Below are 18,827 nucleotides of genomic sequence, written 5' to 3'. Positions count from 1 at the left end.
TGCAATACTTTCCTTCCTCTTTCCCAGTTCTTGGCAGTTTTTCTATCTTGTGTCTGTTGTATGTGTCTGTTCTGAAAAGCAGGCTTCAGGTTCTACTGTGCATACTGAGATTGAAAGCCAAAAGCCAGGCACCTGTGAGCAGTGTGCCTGAGAGCATGATCTCACCTCACACTTCCACCCCTCAGCACCCCTCCACACCCATCCACAACCCTCCACACCCATCCACACCCATCCATAACCCTCCACAACCCTCCATACCCATCCACAACCCTCCACACCCATCCACAACCCTCCATACCCATCCACAACCCTCCACACCCATCCACCAAGCGGAAGCCCTCAGGAGCCAATGAGAGAAGGCCTTCTGCTGGATTCTGTGACCACTAACGAACAGGCCAACTATGAAAGAAATAGTTCCACACCTGACATTTCCAAGAGTAGCATTTCACATGACAGTTTGGAGCTGCTAGGCCACCTTGAAAACCAAAGCTTCACAAGCGCGTCTGAACTAGCTCTGCGAAGTTCTAGTCAAGAAAAGGTAGAGGAATAATGCAGCAGCCAGAAGAGCACAGAGATCAGAGACCATCAGGACCCAGCCTGCCGTGTTGGGGGTTGGTAGACGTCCGCTGCAGCTGTCGTAGTATAGGCATCCCTCTGTATGTATTCTACACTCCCCTAGGAATCAGCTGAGAACTTGAGACATCAGATAAATCCAACTGTCCCCCAAGGCTGTTAGACTGGAAGTTAAACATTACCAAAACCAGCCTTGGCTTGGAGAGGAGTTCTGAGGAAGGGGTGTCTGGGAGCAGTGAAACAAATGACTCAAAGTCAAATCATGAGTCCATCCTGGAAGCCTGTGTTCTGCTGGAAACGGCCTTCCAGTCTGCTTTCTGCCTGTTCTGCTTTCTTTCTCTCTCACACACTGTCTCTCTTTCTGATCTGCTTCCTCTGGAGATCTCTAGACAGCTCCCTCCCCTTCCCCCTCCACACCCCCTCACCTCTCAGCTCAAGACAGTTCTCCGGGAAGTTCTCTCTTGCTATTCTAAAAAATTCTCCAGATAGCTCACTGTCAGCAGACGTAAGCCCCGTCTTTTATTTTACCTATCAATCCAGTCTTCTGCTCCAGGTTTCCTTTTGATTATCCTATGAATCAGAGTCCCATTGCCCCAGGGCCTTAACATTTAGGAAACAGCAAGTGCACATTTTCTTTTAGCATTGAAAAAGAATTCAGAGATCTGCCTGCCTCTGTTAAGCACAGGCAATAAACTAGCAGGGTGGGACCCCTATCCTGAAATTACCAGGTCTGCACGTAAATTAGCTCTGTCCCAGGCTGACCTTGAACTCAGGAATCGGCCTGCATTTGTATCTCCTGTTTTTGTATCTTTCTGACAAGCTGGATCACAGTGCATCTGTTTCTGTCTCTTTAGATTCGTGAAGCCCTTTATATAATTCCTGTTGCATCTACATTTTTTGCATAGTTAAGAAATTATATATTTTTGAACTCATGTTTTCAGAGTTCATTTCCACAGCCTTAAGGGCTGTTTTGAGGGGCCCAGCATTTACCATTTTGCTGAGACATTGGCCACCTCTTCGCCTCCTGGATTCACGCTCTCTGATTATCATGGAGTCATTAAAGTTAACAGGGAGGACATTCCTAGAAGGAGTAATGTGAAAATACGTACATTTTTATACAGACAAGCCCTATTCTCACAACAGCCATCCATGCTGGCAGAGGCCCACATCCAATGACCCTGTCCCAGGGGCAGAAACTATGCCATTCTGTCCCCAGCAAAACACTGGAGTTACCCAATTCTAGACAAACTTTCCTGAACGCAAAACATTAACTCATGTCAGAACCTTGAAGCAAGCACTCCTAATTCCTTTTCCTTTAAATGACTGAAATTGAGTGCCCCAAGCAGTTAGGACTGTTTGATTGACAGATGCTAAACTTTCCTCACATCCCAACCTGTACTGACATAAAATTTGCCTATCCTGAGGCCCAGCAGGATCAAAATCCAGACAGAAGCTCAACTGCGGTCTCCAGGGCTTCAAGGACGGAAGTTTCTTCAGGCTACTACCATTGCTTCTGAAGGTCAGCCAGACAGGGCAACCAGAACTTCAGCCCCCATGTGCGTGGGAGCTATGACAGTAGGCAGTCAAGCTTACCTCCTGTTTTTAAATTATTGGCGAGTCTCTTGGCTGGTCAGGAAACTGAACCAGCTGCAAAGGTCAGAAGACTTTCAGAGTAGTTCTGGCTAGCCTAAAGACACTCTCTTTCCTTGGAGCAGTGGACCATCCATCTGCTGTTGTAGATCAAGCCCCATTAAAGCATCACCCCAGGATGTTGTTGCCTGTCTGCAGTCCTGTGTGTGAAGCCTGAGCTAAACTGGTAACACAAAGAACTGACAATTCCTTGGGCTGCCAACCTCAAGCATATCCATCAACAATATCAACTAGCAGGCAGCTAGCAGGCAGCTCGAGGGAGCAGCAGGGAGTTCCGACTGCAGAGACTGGGAAGGGTTGCAGAAGGGTTATGAAGAGAAAGGCTGCGAGGAGGCCAGACTACAAAAGAGCTTCAAGCTGACAAAAAAGAGTTCCAGAAAGCCTCTAAGAGTTGTTGGCTCTGCTTCCAAAGGCCCTGTAACACACAGCGCTGAGGTGCAGAATCCACTAGCTCTAGGCGGCAATGGCAGTCGTAGGGTGCAGGGCAAGTGCACTTAAAACACAGAGGTAGAACACTGAGAGGGAACGTGGCGGTGCTCCCACACTGCACAGAGCCCACGTGGCAAGATTAGAACAACGGGATTTGGCAAATAGGAGATTGGGTTAGTTTATGGGACTATCATGAACCAACCCAGACAGGACATCTCAAACAACTGATTTTTTTTGTTTTGTCTGTAGAAGCTGAAAGGTCAAAATCGGGGTTCTAGCATATCCAAGTTCTAGCGGAGTCCACACTGTGGCTTTTCAGTGTGCATGTTACTGTCTACTCACATGAGAGTGGGCAAGCCTCCCTGTGTTCCTTCTTACCAGAGCCCTGTCTTATCACCAAGATTACCGTCAGGATTTCATCTGAATTTCCTTATCTTCAAAACACTGTCTTTGGAAGGTCAAGCTTTAAGGGTTTGGGAAGAAGGGGTTCAGGGAAGAGGCTGGTGGTGACTTTGGGGATAGCAGCTGTGGAGGGGTTAGAGGAACAGAGCAGTACTTAGGATAGGGAGTGAATGGGAGCATCCTTTTCTATCTGGGGCTCTTCTCCTGAACTAAAGTACAAGCTTAGCTGATCTTGTTACATGACTGTTTGGAAGGCACCTCTGACCCCTCCCTGGCCCCTTCTCAACCTAACAGTTACAGTATACCTCGAATCCCTCTCCATTCTGCCTTCAGATCCTTCAGAACAACTTCCTTCTAAACTTCACCACTCTTCTAGACAAAGTCCCTGTGGACCACACTCTTAGCAGAGAACAACTAGTCCTGGCCCTTGAAACTGGGGAGGCCAAAGCTGAGAAGCATTACACCAAAATCCCACAAGACCATAAATAGAGTCAAGGATCTAAAGTCTCAGACTGCTTCAGGAGGGATATAATGAGAGTTATTCCTGAAAAACCTCCCAGGAGCCGGGCAGGTAAAGTAAATGAACAAGAGTGTTGGTGTTGGTGTTAAACTGGGGAGTATCCCCAGGTCGCTAAATAGAATGGCTTCTAATGTGTTCCAGCCAATTGTTACCATGGAGGATTACAGGCAAGAATTGCAAGCTCTTGCTATGTCTCAAGAGAAGCCATAACTTCACTATATAAAGTTGGCCAATTTTTAATGTTGGGAACCAACTTGAATTAGTTGCAGGGGTCAACGAGACATACTGCCTGTGAGACCTCTGGACCACTTGAGAATTGGAGGTTGCCTGTGGCGGTCCCTGCCTTGGATATTGCAAGAGTTGAGGATAGCTGAAGAAATATTCCACAACTATATAATATACAGTAAGATTAGAAATGTTATTAAAATGTAAGCAACATGAAAGCAGAAATAAAAATAAGCTTCCCCTAAAATCTTACAAAATACATTGAAAACCAGTCAAATTTAAGGTGCAGGGAGAGCTCTGGATGCCTAAAACAGCTCTGACTCAAAGACATAGTTCTTCCTTCATGAGAAGACCATGGGTTGTCTATCTCCTGAGTGTGTCCCGGAAACATGTTGCAACAAGTTGATGATGTGAGTCTTTGAGAGATAGAACCTATGGCTGGCGTGTAGCTCAGTGGTAGAGCACTTGCTTATGAGAGCAGGGCCTTGTGTTCGATCGTTACACTGAAAACCAGGCAGAGGGGCTGCCTAATGAGTGATCATGCCATTTGCATGGCCATCAACTTCAAAAGCGTTTCATAGAGAGAATGAATTCTTATGGCTTAAATAATGATTATGGGTCTCTTCCTTCCTACTTACTGCACTCTACTGTGACATCATCTGTCATGAGGTTTCCACCAAATGAACCAATGGGATTACCAAATCTTGGAGGCTTCAAACCTGTGAGTTGAGCAAACTTGTTTTCTTTATAAGATGCTCAACTTCATGGTTTTTGTTGTTGTTGTTATTGTTGTTGTTACAGCAATGGAAAATAGATTAATATATTGAGGATGGGACCACTCCGATTCAGGAAGCGGATGCGAGTGGGTGGCAGGAAACTCAGGACAGTTGCTATGTACTTGACCTGACCCTAAGTGGGCTTACCCTTCCCATTTCCCCTTGCATCCAACAAAGGGGGTCAGCCAGGGATGCTCCTCAGCCTTGGATTCTGTTGTGTACTTACTGGTGGTCTCAACTGAACTTATTTCTGTTCCCTTACTGTGGCAGCTTTTGTTTTGTTTTGCTTTGCTTTGCTTTGCTGAGAAGGAGCAAGCAGCACCTCTTGGACATGATGAAAAGTGGCTGGGCTGCAGCCTCAGCCAGTCAGCACGCTACAAAGGCATCTTGGTGTAAAAGCAGGGTGAGAAATTGATCTGTAGGATCAGTGTCTGAACTGGGTTACTATTATGATGTAACACATAACGAAAAGCAACTTGTGGAGAAAAGGGTTTATTTCACTCACAATTTCACATAATAGTTAATCATCAAAAGCAGTGAGGATAGGAACTCAAGCAGGGCAGGAACCTGTGAGACAGGAGTTGATACAGAGACCATGTAGAGTGCCGCTTACTGGCCTGCTCTCCATGGCTTGCTTAGCCTGCTTTCTTATAGAATCCAGGACCACCAGCCCAGGGATGGCACCGCACACAATGTGCTGGACCCTCCCCATTAATCATTAATTAAGAGAATGTCCTACATTCGGTTTCATGGTGGCGTTTTTTCAGCTAAGGTTCCTTCCTCTCAGATGACTCTAACTGGCATCAGGCTGACATAAAACTAGCCAGGACAATTGGTAAATGCGTTTTCACGAAGGAGAAAGATAAGGCTAAAGGGATAAACTGATGTTTTCCCCATCCTCTCCCTCTAAAAATCCAGACAGACAACTTAACAAACAGCCTTGCCCTTGAGCGTTAAATTGTGTCCACTTCTTCAATAATTCAGTCATCAAGCATTCCCTGATGCTGGCACAGCATGTGCTTGGCTGTGCAAGGATGAGGAACTGTGGAGAAGAGTAGACGTGTTCGTTTTCTCCCAGGACAGACATTTTATTAAGAAAAAGAAGCAAAATAAACTAAGTCTGAAAGTATTTTTTAGTAAGTGGTAAAAAAATTTGCATGATACTATGAGGAAAAAATAAATGAACTGAAGGCTTAGTGGGGAAGTGTGTGACTAGTTTGTGGGTTTATTCCCTAGCAGTGCTCGCATGTACGCACACATACACACACAAAATGCACACACACATACACACAATATACACATATAATGTACATATGCACACACAACACACACATATAATACACACATACAACACACATATCCATCCATACACATACAGCACACATATAGAACACATACACACCACACACACACACACACACACAACACACATGCACACATACAAAACACACACATACACTCACACAACACACAGTCACACATATACACACAGCACATACAACACACATGCACGTAAGCACACGCAGACATACACGCACAACATGCATATCATTGTGTTGGATTACACATGGATAACACACTTAGCATTGGAAAGTGGAGAAAAAGCACACTGTGGTTCTACCCTAAGGAGTTGTGATTCTATTTCAAGGACAGCAGAGAGTTCTCAGAGTGAGCAAAAGTGTTTCAGTTGAAGTCTGGCATAATCTGTTTGTTTCAAAGATCCCTTCAATTTCTAGCAGACATTGAAGGGCAGGAGAAAGCTAAGCTGGAGGCACTCACAGTTATTCAGGCTAAACAGGGCAAATATGAGAGAAGTCAATGGGTTCAGGAGACCCTGACAGATTCCATGCTGTTTATTCACAGAAGCAAATAACACAGAGTGACTCTCACATACGTATTAATTTTATCAAAAAGTCTTAAAATTTCCTAAAAGTACACACCTAACACATCCTAGCTCTTGGGAGGCAGAGGCAGGCAGACCTCTGTGAGTTCGAGGCTAGCCTGGTCTACAGCGCAAGTTCCAGTGCAGTCATGGTTCTGTTACACAGAGAAACAACAACAAAGAAAACTTACATGTATGTAAATATGTACTCCAAACCCTCTCTTACCTCCTTCCCATTCCTGTCGACACTTCAGATGCCTCAGTTCTTTGCCCAGATTCACAACTTTGGAGTTTTTGATTCATTTACTTAAACCAAGCCCGGCTGTGTAACACTTGATTGGCACACTCTGCGGGAGCCTGATGGTGACAGCATGCACACACTTCTGACCTGAGACACGTCATCATTCGCTTACCTGAGAAAGGCTAAAGCAGTAGGTTCAAAGATGGAAAGAATAGTTAGGGTAGTCAGCAATGAGGAAACCCATGAAACGTTGCCCTGGCAACCTCCCTGAACACAGTGCACACGTCAGTGTCAACCCTGCATTGCTATGCCTGAAACACACGTGCTGCTGAGCTTAAAACATAAATAACTTGGCACGGGGGGGGGGGGGGCAAAGGGCCCTTTGTTTCCCCAGTCGAATCTGTGTCCTACATGCAGTCTACCCTCCTTCCATACTCAGAATTTGCCAGTTATTTTATTCCATAGTTGACTTTGCTTAAGCATACTTTTCTTTACTCATACCCTTAGGTTTTCCTTCATGCGTTTCTTCCTCTGCAATGTCTTTCCTTCCCCATCCACTTGCCAAGCTTGGCTCAACTCAGCGGGAAGGGGATACCTCTTTTTGGAAGCCTGTCTACCTGCTTTTCTTCTTTCTTTCCTTCATCCCTACTTCCCTCCCTCACTCCAGGCACAGTGGGATGTGCTTCTAATTGAGGCAGGAGACTATTAACTTGGAATAGAGTATGATGTCTCACCAATCAGTAAGCTTACCAATGAGTAGCTGGGAGGTTTTCGAGGTCAGGACTATTCCTCAATCCCCATGTCATATGATTCAGGTTCATGGTATTTTCAACAATACAGCCTTCCCAGCAAGTTCCGGAGGGTAACAAAGAGCAGTGGCAATAGCACGTAACATTTGAGGGAGATCTATGGAAGCCAACGTCCCAACAACACAAAAAGAAAGTTCTTGGACTTTTTCTTTGGTAGCCAATGACGACTTACACACTCCATTATGGAGTCATTGCATTTACCCCACCCATTGATATATGTAGACATTTTAATAAGTTTCTACAGTAGTAGATAAAGAATCTCAACTTTTAAAGAGTGGTGCCATACCTAAGGTGCAGGGCACAGCAGCAATAGCGTTCAGAGAGGAAGTAGAGATGGGAAGGATAAACTCTGAGGTGAATGGAAGTCGGCAATGTTGATTAACCTGAGCTGTGATTGGTAAGCTATGCATCTGACTGGGCTGTGTCTAATGAGACTCAACAGGGCTCACTGGAAGACAGAGGCTCCTCTAGCTTCCAATAGGACAGGCACCTCTAGCTCACTTTCTGTGTCAGACACCAGAGGGAACCAAAGGCAGATCTTAAGGAAGAAGTCTGAGAACATGGGTTTTTCACGGAAGAGAGTAAGCACAGGCCTCCACTTTCTTTTGCTGCCGGGGCAGGTTTGAACATCACCTCCCAAGCATGGGCTATTTCACCAGAGAAAGTATTACATCATTACTTTCACAAACCGCCCTGATAAGTCTCCCTCTTCAAAGCCTGCGGTTTAGAGACCTCAGAAGGTTCGGTGGAATGGTGAGGCATCTGAAGGCAGTCCTGTGAGCAGGCACCTGAGGGAAGGCTGTTCCTCAAGTCCTGGCACTGCACTGATTGTGAAAGCCACAATGGGGAAGAAGTGTCGACTCAGGTCAGGAGGGAGAAAACTGGTTACTTCGAAAAGAGGAAAACTAAAGATCCCACAAATGTGAACTAAGGGTCTGTGAGTAGAGCTGGGTGAGTGAATTTCCTCTTGTTGCTCAGGAACTGGGGCTTCATGAGGCAGGTCTCTGGACGGACAGAACCACAGCAAAGGTTCCTGGCCACAACAGGCACTAGACTGTGTCCCGTCTTCACAGGGCCTTCAGAGAGAAAAGAGGAGTGATGTTTGGAAGCTCACACTAGTCTTTTCAGAGACCTCATGACAGATAGAACCACATCTGGAGTCTTACTGATGTTGTAAATCCCACTTGTGAGGATGAGACCATTACCACAAATTTTAAGCCAAATGTGAACCAAACGTTGTTAAACACAGGCCAGGATGATAGACACCAGCCAGGATGATACCTGGGGTTCTCAGAGTATGGCCACAGATTGCAATAGTCAGAGACTTATAAAAGGCAAACCCCACAGGGCTGTGTATTTATAGACTTCATCCAACTGAGGGCAAGCATAAATCACGACATATTTCTTCTCACCTATTTGTGATCAAGTACTTCCTGTTCAGTTGGGGCAGTCAAGCTTATCTGTAGAAGCAACAGCTTGTGGCTTGTCTGACATAAACAGCAGCCCCCAGCAGCCCAGAAAATCATCTGCTCTTGTTTGATATATTTTTGCTTTATAGATCTGGTAAGTGCAGTAATTTAAACTTAAAACATAACTTTGGCCTCACAATAGAAGTAAGGAATAATTCTTAAGAAACAAGCAGTTGTTTTGCAGATGTGGGTTAAACTAAAATCCTGAACATCTTTATTGAACCATTAAAGAGTTCAACCAGAAAGAAATATCCAGCCCTGAGACAGATTCCCACAGCCATCACTAACAGAGTGAGGTAGCAGTTGGAAGAGGGTAGAGTGCTTGTTCATGCACAAAGCCATGGGTTTGAATTCCGGGAACACATAAAACCATATATTGTAACAGGTATGACTGTCATTTCAGCACCGGGAAGATGCAGGCAGGAGGACCAGAAGTTCACTGTCATTCTTAGCTGCATGCCCGGTCAAGGTTAGGTTAGCTTGGACTATCTAAGACCCCATTGCAAAAAAGGAGGAGGAGGAGGAGGAGGAAGAGAAAGGAGAAGAAGAGGAGGAGGAGGAGGAGGAAGAAGAAAAGGAAAAAAGAAGGGAAAAAGAACTTGAGGTTGAGGTGAGGTAGGGGTTTTATAATTAAAGATGGGATATGTCTTCTCCTCTCTTAACATAATAATAGAATGATATTGTCCCATGTCCTTTTGTTCCTAAGAGTCAAAACTGCAGTTCACCTGATATCAGGCCGTGACCGTGTATTTGATTCAGGGACAGAAGCACAGACAGCATTGATTAAGCATAGCTTCTGAAAATAAATTCTTAAGCCAAGGGGTCCTTAGTGATCAATGAAAATACTGAGTGAACTGGGAAACTGACCACTGTCTGGGAAGAATGTAGAAACTGAATTCACTTTTCAGTCTGGAGAAGTAAGCTAACGAAGAAAAGCCCACGGAAGTTGCCAGTACCAAGGAAGCTGAGAGCACTGGAGACTCACCATCCGAGTATAGAAAGTGGTGTAGCAAGATCACTTAAAATCCACAGGAGCGCACTGTGAGCCTCCCTTCCCTCAACTCCAGGCCTCCGCTCCAAATTCTAGTAGGGAGTCTTGAAGTGTGTGACTTTGTCATTCTGTGACCTTATCTCTGGAATTACTAGTTTCCAGTGTGGCTGCTGTATATGCACGGCTGCACACAGATGGGTATGGCACTAGTTATCATCGCATCCTTAAGTCCCTTCACCGCCATGTGCCCTGAAAATAGATGGGTGCTAGCAGGCCCACAGGGCAAACATGATGTGGACAGGTTTGGCCTTTACCCCCCTTCTCCCCCTGTCTAAAAATGGTTAGATAACATTCCTAAGGCTCACACGCAAGGCCATCCCCTTATTTGGTCACTGACTCATTCTTGAGACAGCAAGGTCCAACAATCAAAATTCATTATTTACCTAATATGTCCAACAGGGATGTACAAACTCACCCCAGCACAGATCCCCCGCCTTTTCTCCTTAAAAGTCCACGCCTGCACAAAGCACTTGTTTGCTTATTGTTTACTTGCCTGCCTGCTGTCGTGCTTGTTCCTGTTGCTATGGCTGCTGCTGCTGCTGTCAACCTCTGAAGCCCCGCCCTCACTATCCTTCTGGGATAATAAATCTCTTTTGGTGTCTGGCTGTGTCCTGTACCTGTGGGGTGGGGGCAACCTCCCTTACTGAGAAGCTTGAGCGGTCTGGCAGCTTCTCATAGGTTATACTTGGATAGCAAACCTCTTCTCCCTAGTTCCATTCCCTAAGATCCCATTCTGTTCCCAAGCACGGGCTCTACAGGATAACTGCTGTCCTGAGGTGCCGGTTTTGCTCTGCCTTGGATGAGCTGCTACAGTAGTTAGGTTTCATATTTTACAGCCTGTTAGCAAATCCAGTCCATACTCCAGATCCTCTCCAGTACCACAGCTCAGCTCCAGGAAGAAGACGCCTTTTCTCTGGAAGATACCCACCAGCCGGGATGCTAACATCAAGAGGACCTAGCCATCTCCTAAAACTCATATTAGAATATTTGTAAGAAGCAATCGTAGCTAATCATGGTAAGGTATGAACATAGTTTTAGCTACTTGGGTCATGGAGGAAGAACCACTAGAGCCCATGAGTTTCAGACCAGTCTAGTGCTAAGGTTTGAACCTTCATGGTCTCAGATTTTGGACCTTTCCCTCAGCTTTTGGTGCGATTTGGGGAGGCCGTGTAACCTTTGGGAAGTTGTGGCCTTGCCAGAAGTAGCTCCCTAGCAACAGACCATGAAGATTGTACCCACACTCTGATTTCTGTCACACTCCCTGCTTCTTAGTCTGCCACATGCCCCTACGGCCATGACACAGCTGCTCCACCATGACTTCCTTGCCACAACACACTGACACAGACCCTCAGAAACTGCACAAACAAATCTTTTCTCCCAAATATTGCTTCTGTCAGAAGGGGGTAAAACTGTATCTCACAACAAACACAGACTCACCTGAGCAGAGGAAACCCAGGAACCAAGTTCTATCCCAGTGCGTAGAACAGTTCGATACAAAATAAATACACCGGAAGTAATGTTGAGGGCATGAACTGTTAGTTTTGTCCACACATGTACTAAAACTGAACACATGACTTAAGCACAAATCTGAGGATCTTCTCTAAACCTTTAATGGCCGTATGAATTATGCATTTCTAAAGTGTGGTAATTTGTACAATGCAGGCCCTTATTTCTCACTGGATACCAATTACCATCATATAAAACACGATCACATAGAACTAGTTTTGAGACATGGCAGCCTGGTTTCATTTGCCCTACCAAGGCCATTCATTCATTTATAATTTAGCTAGTCGCCATTTAACCAAAGCTAATTGAAATCATTTTTGTAAAGGCATTATTTTATATAACTTATGAAAGGATCCTTAACTACACATTCATCATTTCATGGAGCTCCCAAAAACCTACAAGAGTGGAGGATGCTGCCCTGAGGAGACTGCTGGCTTCAGATGAGATATCCATTAGAGATACGGACTGATTGGCAGATTCCAAATAATATCAATTTGGGACACTGGTTTTGTCCTTTCTGCCCCAAATACCTGATTCAAATAGAGTAGGTACACAGAAATTTTGGTATGTGATGTTTTCATGTAGCAGCATTACTGAGAGGGACGGCCATCTCAGAAGGTCAAGAGCGAGCTGACATCTAATGTTTGCTTCTTGGTGCCCAATGCATCCCTTGAGATGCTTGCCAACTCTAGCTGCCCAGAAAATATAACGGATGCAAAAGGGCCTGAAGCTGGTTGTGCTAGGTATGCAAACTCATTTAAAATACTTTTACGTTTACTTATTTTCTTATGTGTAGGAGAGGCAGGAGAATGTGCCACCATGTATGAACGATCTACAGGTCTCAGCTCTCTCCTTCCTTCATGTGGGTCCAGGACCAAGGCCGAGTCATTAGGCTTGGTAGCCTCTTTACTGCTGAGCCCCCTTGCTGGCCCTGCATGCTCATTCACGATGATGCCACATCTACACAGAAACCCCGTATCTGAAAGAGAAAAGGATATTGGCTTCAAGCCTATACATGGTAGCACTCATACCTGTAATCCAGCACTTGGGAGGCAGAGACAGGACTACCAGGAGTTCAATGCCCTTGTGTGTGCATTGAGTTTAAGGCCAGCCTAGGCTACATGTGATACTATCTCAACAAGAAAGTAAAATAGAAAATAATTAAACTGGACTACACTGATGTTCAAATGCCCAAATGAGACACTTCACAGTTTGTTCTAAGACAGACACACCTTGCTCATTGCTCTCTCTTACCCACGAGTACAGTCAATTTGATTCTTACACCACAAATAATCCTAGAAAATTTAAGCACTTGTTTAAAGGCTTAAGAACAAACTTGAAAGTCTAATTATTAACAAAATCCAACAGCCTGGGATTCTTCAGCCATTGTGATGACTCACTAGCCTACTTGTCCTGAGGGCCTTTAAGGTCTGCCTTGGGAAGAACCGGCGGAGAGGTGGTCTGCCCAGAGCCCTTGGGTTTCTCAAAGGGATGCTTTTCTGACTCCAAATCTGACAGAAGAACCCCAGCTTCAGATCACCTTCGCCAAGCACATCCCCAAGCACAACCTCGTCCCTTGTGTAGTAAGTTTAGGCCCAGCTTTCCGTTAGGAGAGTTGAAAGCTGCTATGTAAGCCCCTCCCCCTTTCTGTGTGTGATGACTACACCTTTGAAAACTAAAATTTAAGACAGTAAAGTCTAAATGCAGATCATTTAGTGGCATACTTAAACTATTGGTTTGGAGCAAAATCCATGTGAAGAAGGGTTTCGCTGTGTTTAAATTTATATAGAATTAGCTATGTGATGTGTAAATATTATAGATTGAAATTTGCCTTAAAACGGTGTTCGGTGACAACCTGCATTTAATGTTATAGCCCATGTATTTATCAGTAGACATACCTGCTCGTCGGGCTGGCTTTTTCTCTGTGCTACTTGGATTTTTTTTTTTTTTTTTTTTTTTTTTTTTTGCATACAAAATTTTGCTCAAGCTGTTTGGTTTCTATGGCAGTAGGAGAAAAAATGAAACCTGTTTCTCTATGAAAAAAGTAAGCCTGGCCCACTTCTCTGCCTATGGGAGTGTGCGTTTCTCTCTCCTGGCCAAATCCAACAGGTTGGTTGGGCTCAGAAGCCTTTTATAGCCTGTAGGTCTGGGCGGCACTCCGCTCTCTTGTAAAAACAAAGAACGAGGTCTGGCATCCATCTTGGAGGGATAAGCAACACAGAGGACATTGAGATGGATGTCTTATGACCAGTTGGGGGCGCTGTGGTGAAGGTGAGGGTGAGACTCCTCAGAAACCCCTGACCCACACCCCACCCCACCCCACCCCCACCCCATCCTGCCTAGACGTTCAAGTGACAGGCTTGGAAGGAGAGGGAGTCCAAGAAGTCTGCCCACCTGACCACCTGAGGGAATTAGATCATTAGTCAGGCAGATTCAATTCTTCTCTCAGTATTTCCCACTCAGGGACAAGTCTTTGGGGACATCCCCAAGAAAATCCAAATAAAGGCATTCATGGGATCTCGAACCTTGGCACCTTCCTTGCATGTCCTCCCGAAAAGCAGGGAGAGTTTTCCTTCGGTGTTAATGTGAGGTTTTTGTTCCAATATGCAACAAGTGAAGGCCGGTATGGGGGGGGGGGGCGAGGAGGATCAACAAGAAGACTCGATGGCTCAGATATCTATCGTCATCAGAATCCAGTGTTCAGAGCCAAGAACCTGGACCACAGATGCAAGCATGCTGCGTAAGGAAAGGACTGTGAAGTGAGGCAGTATAGCGACCATGAGTCCCTGTAGTGGATGGGTGCCTACCCACGGAACAGATGAGAAAACTGAGGCTCAGACTTGAGGGGCACAAAAGCCTGCCTTCAAAGCTTGCTTATTTTATCTACACCACATTAAGGGTTTTTATGCCAATGTGTTTCCTAATTTTTGTTTTTATTTTATATCACTGGTATTTTGTCTCATATGTGTCCATGTGAGGGTGTCAGATCTGGAAGCAGAGTCACAGACTGCTGGGAGCTGCTGTATAGGCACTGGGAATTGGACCCCAGCCCTCTGATGAGCATCCAGTGCTCTTAACTGCTGAGCCATCACTTTAGCCCCATTTCTACTAATTCTTAAAGCTCATTCAAAAAGAAAAGAAAAGAAAAGAAAAGAAGAGAAAAGAAAAGAAGAGAAGAGAAAAGAAGAGAAAAGAAAAATACATAAAGTATGACCCTAGTATTCTTTATGATCATAAATTGATTTTAAGGTCTATTGTTTTCTTAAATGACTCCAAATGCTTGTTGAAGTAATACCAAGTATTGGAGTACAGTATGTTCTAGAAAGCTTTGAAAATTATACAATAAAATTGTTATATGGTCAGTAAAATCTATTGCTTGCCTTTGGTCAACAGTTTCATCAATCATAGGTAGAAATTTTAATTCATCCAGTTGCACAAACTTACACTGTAAACACTGAACTGACACAGCTATTTCCAGACCTTGACTTCCAGACTCATCGTGCTTCATCTACCAATATGACTGGATTGGCAGGACTTAGCTGCCGGAAGAGGGCAGTCACATGAGCCACTCAGCTGCCGGAAGAGGGGAGTCACATGAGCCACTCAGCTGCAGGAAGAGGGCAGTCACATGAGCCACTCAGCTGCCGGAAGAGGGAAGTCTCATTTCAAGAAGGTTTTAGGCTCAAAGTTTCAGAGCCCTTTTTTAAAAATCAAACTTATCTGTTAGGTCAGTTCCAACATAACAGAGAACATAAAGGAAAGGGGAAAGTGGAAGGAAGGAAATATAACAAAATACACTATTGTGTGTGTCAGAGGGAGCTAACCGGCCAAGATTCTGTCTACCATAAACCTCCCTCATCTGGTAAAAGTTTAGTTTATGAAAGGGCTTCACTGTGTTTCTGGAACTCGATGTCCTGGAGCCCACTCCTTCCCCCATTCCTTCATTTCTTTTGCACAGATTATTTTGAAACCAGCCAGTCTTGAAGGACCAATGGAGTTGACCACACGAATTACAACAAAACCAAGTAAACTTCCAGCCCAGGAGCACGCTAACCAGCTTCTGTGGTGACTGACATTCATTCATATGACCCTTGGCACTAAATCAAGATTATTGGTCATTTTAACACGAGGAAGGAAAGAAAGAAAAGAGGAAGAAGAAAGGGGGAGCAAAAACAGTTACATTCCATCAAGTTTTAACAAAGAAGTGTTTTGCAAACTAGTTTTCCATTGAAGTATTTCTAAATGTAAATGTTTACTGGAGAGGGATATCAAAATGAGTAGTGGTTCATAAGGTTTTATAGTAACAGAACAAAGAAAGTCACAAATCTAGACTTTTGAAGTATTTATTTTCACTTAAATACAGTTATATCCTCCCTCCCCCTTCCCCTCTACATCTCCTGCGATGTCCTCCATCACCTCTTTCACTTTCATGGACTCTTTATTATTATTATTATTATTATTATTATTATTATTATTATATATGTGTCTGTGAGCGTGTGTGTACATCCTGATGAATCCATTTAGTGCTGCTTGGGTATATATGTTTTTAGGAGTGACCACTTAGCCTTGTATGTCCCATTGAAGTCTGTCACACCCCTAGGAAAGACTAATTCTCCATCTTTCAATAGTCATTGTCAGTACTCCTAGGGATGGGACCCTATGAGATTCCCCATCCACATTGTCATCACCATGACAACTGGTGTTGTCATTGTTCAGGTCTTGTTTAGGCGCCCATGTTGTTGTCATGAGTGTAGCTTCCCTGTCAGCAGATTTCCTGACCCTCTGGCTATTACAATCTTCCTGCTCCCAGCTCTGTGATGATCTCTGAGCCTTGAGTGGAGAAGAAGTGTTGTAAAGAAATCTGCTGGAGGTAGGCATCCTACAAAATACTCTGTGTGTACCAGTTGTAGTTTTCTGGAATGGTCTCCATCAGATGCAAAGAAAAGTTCTTTGGTGAGTTACGAGAGCTACATTTATCTGTTAGTTTTAAGGATAAGTATGTAAAATGCAGTCAGGAGTTATGCTGGTATAGCAAAACAGCAGTGGTAGTTACCCTCTAAGACTCATGACCTCAGGAACCACAGGAAATTGGAGGGAGGAGGATGACTATTTGGTAGGCTAAAGAAAGCTCGAGATAAACTGTAGTTGGGCTTTGGGCCCGCAACATTCCTTTCTTTCCACATCCCTAAAGTTCCAATCAGTCAACCAGCTTTTGAAGATGCAGCTGTTTTCCAGTAACTCTCACTATCAGGTGTCTGCCTCAATCATTCTTCACATTAAATGTTGACATACGTCTCTCTCTTAGTTGAACCTAGACCTCAACCCTTGGCTAGTCTAGCAAGCCAGTTTGTTCTGGGGACCCCCTGTCTCCATCCAAAAGGCTCTTGGATTACAGACAATCATCCATGCTCACCTGGCATTTACATGCGTGAGCTAGGGATTTGAACTCATGTCCTCATACCTGTGCCCTGAGCACTTTATCCATTGTGTTGTCTCCCAAGATTGCCTCCCTGTTCTAATTCAGGATTTCTAACACTAGCAGGAAGGGACATCTTGCTTCAGTCCATACATTAGGAGCTTCTTACACACAGTGTTCCTAAAGGCCTTAGGGGAACGGGATATTAGAAGCAGCTACGGCTCAGATCTTCCAGCAGGAGACAAAGGATGGAACAATCATCAGCCTTAGAAATACCCTAAAAGGTACCAGGGAGTGTTGACTCCCAGAAACTGAAGAGAGAGTTCTGAGAGGGACTCAGTCCCAATTGTGGGGAAAGCCACTCAAAGCTAAAATTAGCTTTGATTCCCATTTCCACAACAGGTGTCAAGCAAACTTGATACCTTGTTTTGTTTTGGTTGTTTAACCTTTCACAGTTGATAGGGCTCCCCAGCTCCATGGAAAACCCTGCTGCGTAAATCAGCCTACTTCTAGAGAAGTAAGGTATCCGTCAGCCCAAGCTGGGGAGTTCATTCATGTTCAGGAAATGTGTTAGTGAGTCAGAGCCTGTGAGCCTAATCTCATTATTAAAGAATGTTTCTATCCGAGGAGGAACTAGAGATCTGGACAATGTCCCTTTCTGCCTCTTCTAATTTTAGGATATGAGACTCAAAGGTGCAAGGCACATTTCTTTACGAAGCCACAGGAATCCCTTCTGAAATCACGGCTGAGCAATAATACACTTTTGTTTCTATTCTGTTATCATATTAATTTGGTAGCAACTGCAATGAAAATATTCAGGAATTTTTACACTTTGTGTAACTGTCAGAGCAACTCACTTAAGCAATGCTGCTTCCTTGTGGTCTAGTGAAAACTTTCTACTTCTCATAGTCTTTATCTCTCTTTTCTACTTCTGAAAGTTTTTTCTTAATGTGCTATTATGTACTGTGAATGAGTGGGGTGGGGAGTTGGGGGTGACTTCTGGGGTCAAACTCAGGTTCCTAGGAGTTGACACAGAAATAGAGTTCTCCCTTCGAAAGGACTAAGAGTTTATTCTAGAGCCAAATGTGAGAGACCGTGGCCTGGAAACAGGTTTAGGATTCCCAAACTCCATGTGCCAATGTGGAAGAAGAGTCATGAAGTTTTTATGGTAAAAGAACAAAGGAAAATCAGAAATCATTGAAATAGCATCTATTTCTTAGGTTAAAGGTTCATGATGCTTCATGACATGTATGACATGTATGTCTACCCTTTTGCTAAACACCAAGGTCTCTTGTGTTCAAGAGTTTTAATTTTATGTCTCACATCAGAATGGAAAATTACCAAGAAAGCTTCGACAAGACTAGCTGCTGTTTATTCTGTGTTTATTCAGAACTGGATATACAATATTAGTTTTGATTCTCAGCATGATGCTGGGAGCAAAGGCCACATGGGAAATCCTCCTCTGGCTTCCAGAGGAAGGGAACAGCACACAATTAGGGCCTGACCATATGCGCTATTCTGACCATGTGATAGATCGGGGCAGGAGTTCCGACTTGTACACAGTGGTGAAAGGGGCAGATCTTAGGTTCCGCCCCCAGGGGAAGAGAGAACATGTATGGAGAAATTTTGCTGTGGCCATTTCCTTGAACAACACACATGATCCACACATAAGTAAACTAGAGTAGTGTGAGGTCTGCACTTGCAGGGTGTGAGATACAGATAGGCATTTCACAAAAACAGCTTAGCCTTTGAAATAGCTCTTAGCAGCTTGCATAAGATGTAAGCCTTGTAGTTATAGAACATATCAAAACTAAGAATCCCTTAGGAATGGAGAAGAATTCCTTTTGCTGTCAACATGGATTGTGTCTGGGGACTTAC

Source organism: Rattus rattus, chromosome 3, assembly GCF_011064425.1.
Source record: "Rattus rattus isolate New Zealand chromosome 3, Rrattus_CSIRO_v1, whole genome shotgun sequence".
In the NCBI taxonomy this organism is placed as follows: domain Eukaryota; kingdom Metazoa; phylum Chordata; class Mammalia; order Rodentia; family Muridae; genus Rattus; species Rattus rattus.
Note: the sequence above shows the minus strand (reverse complement) of the source record.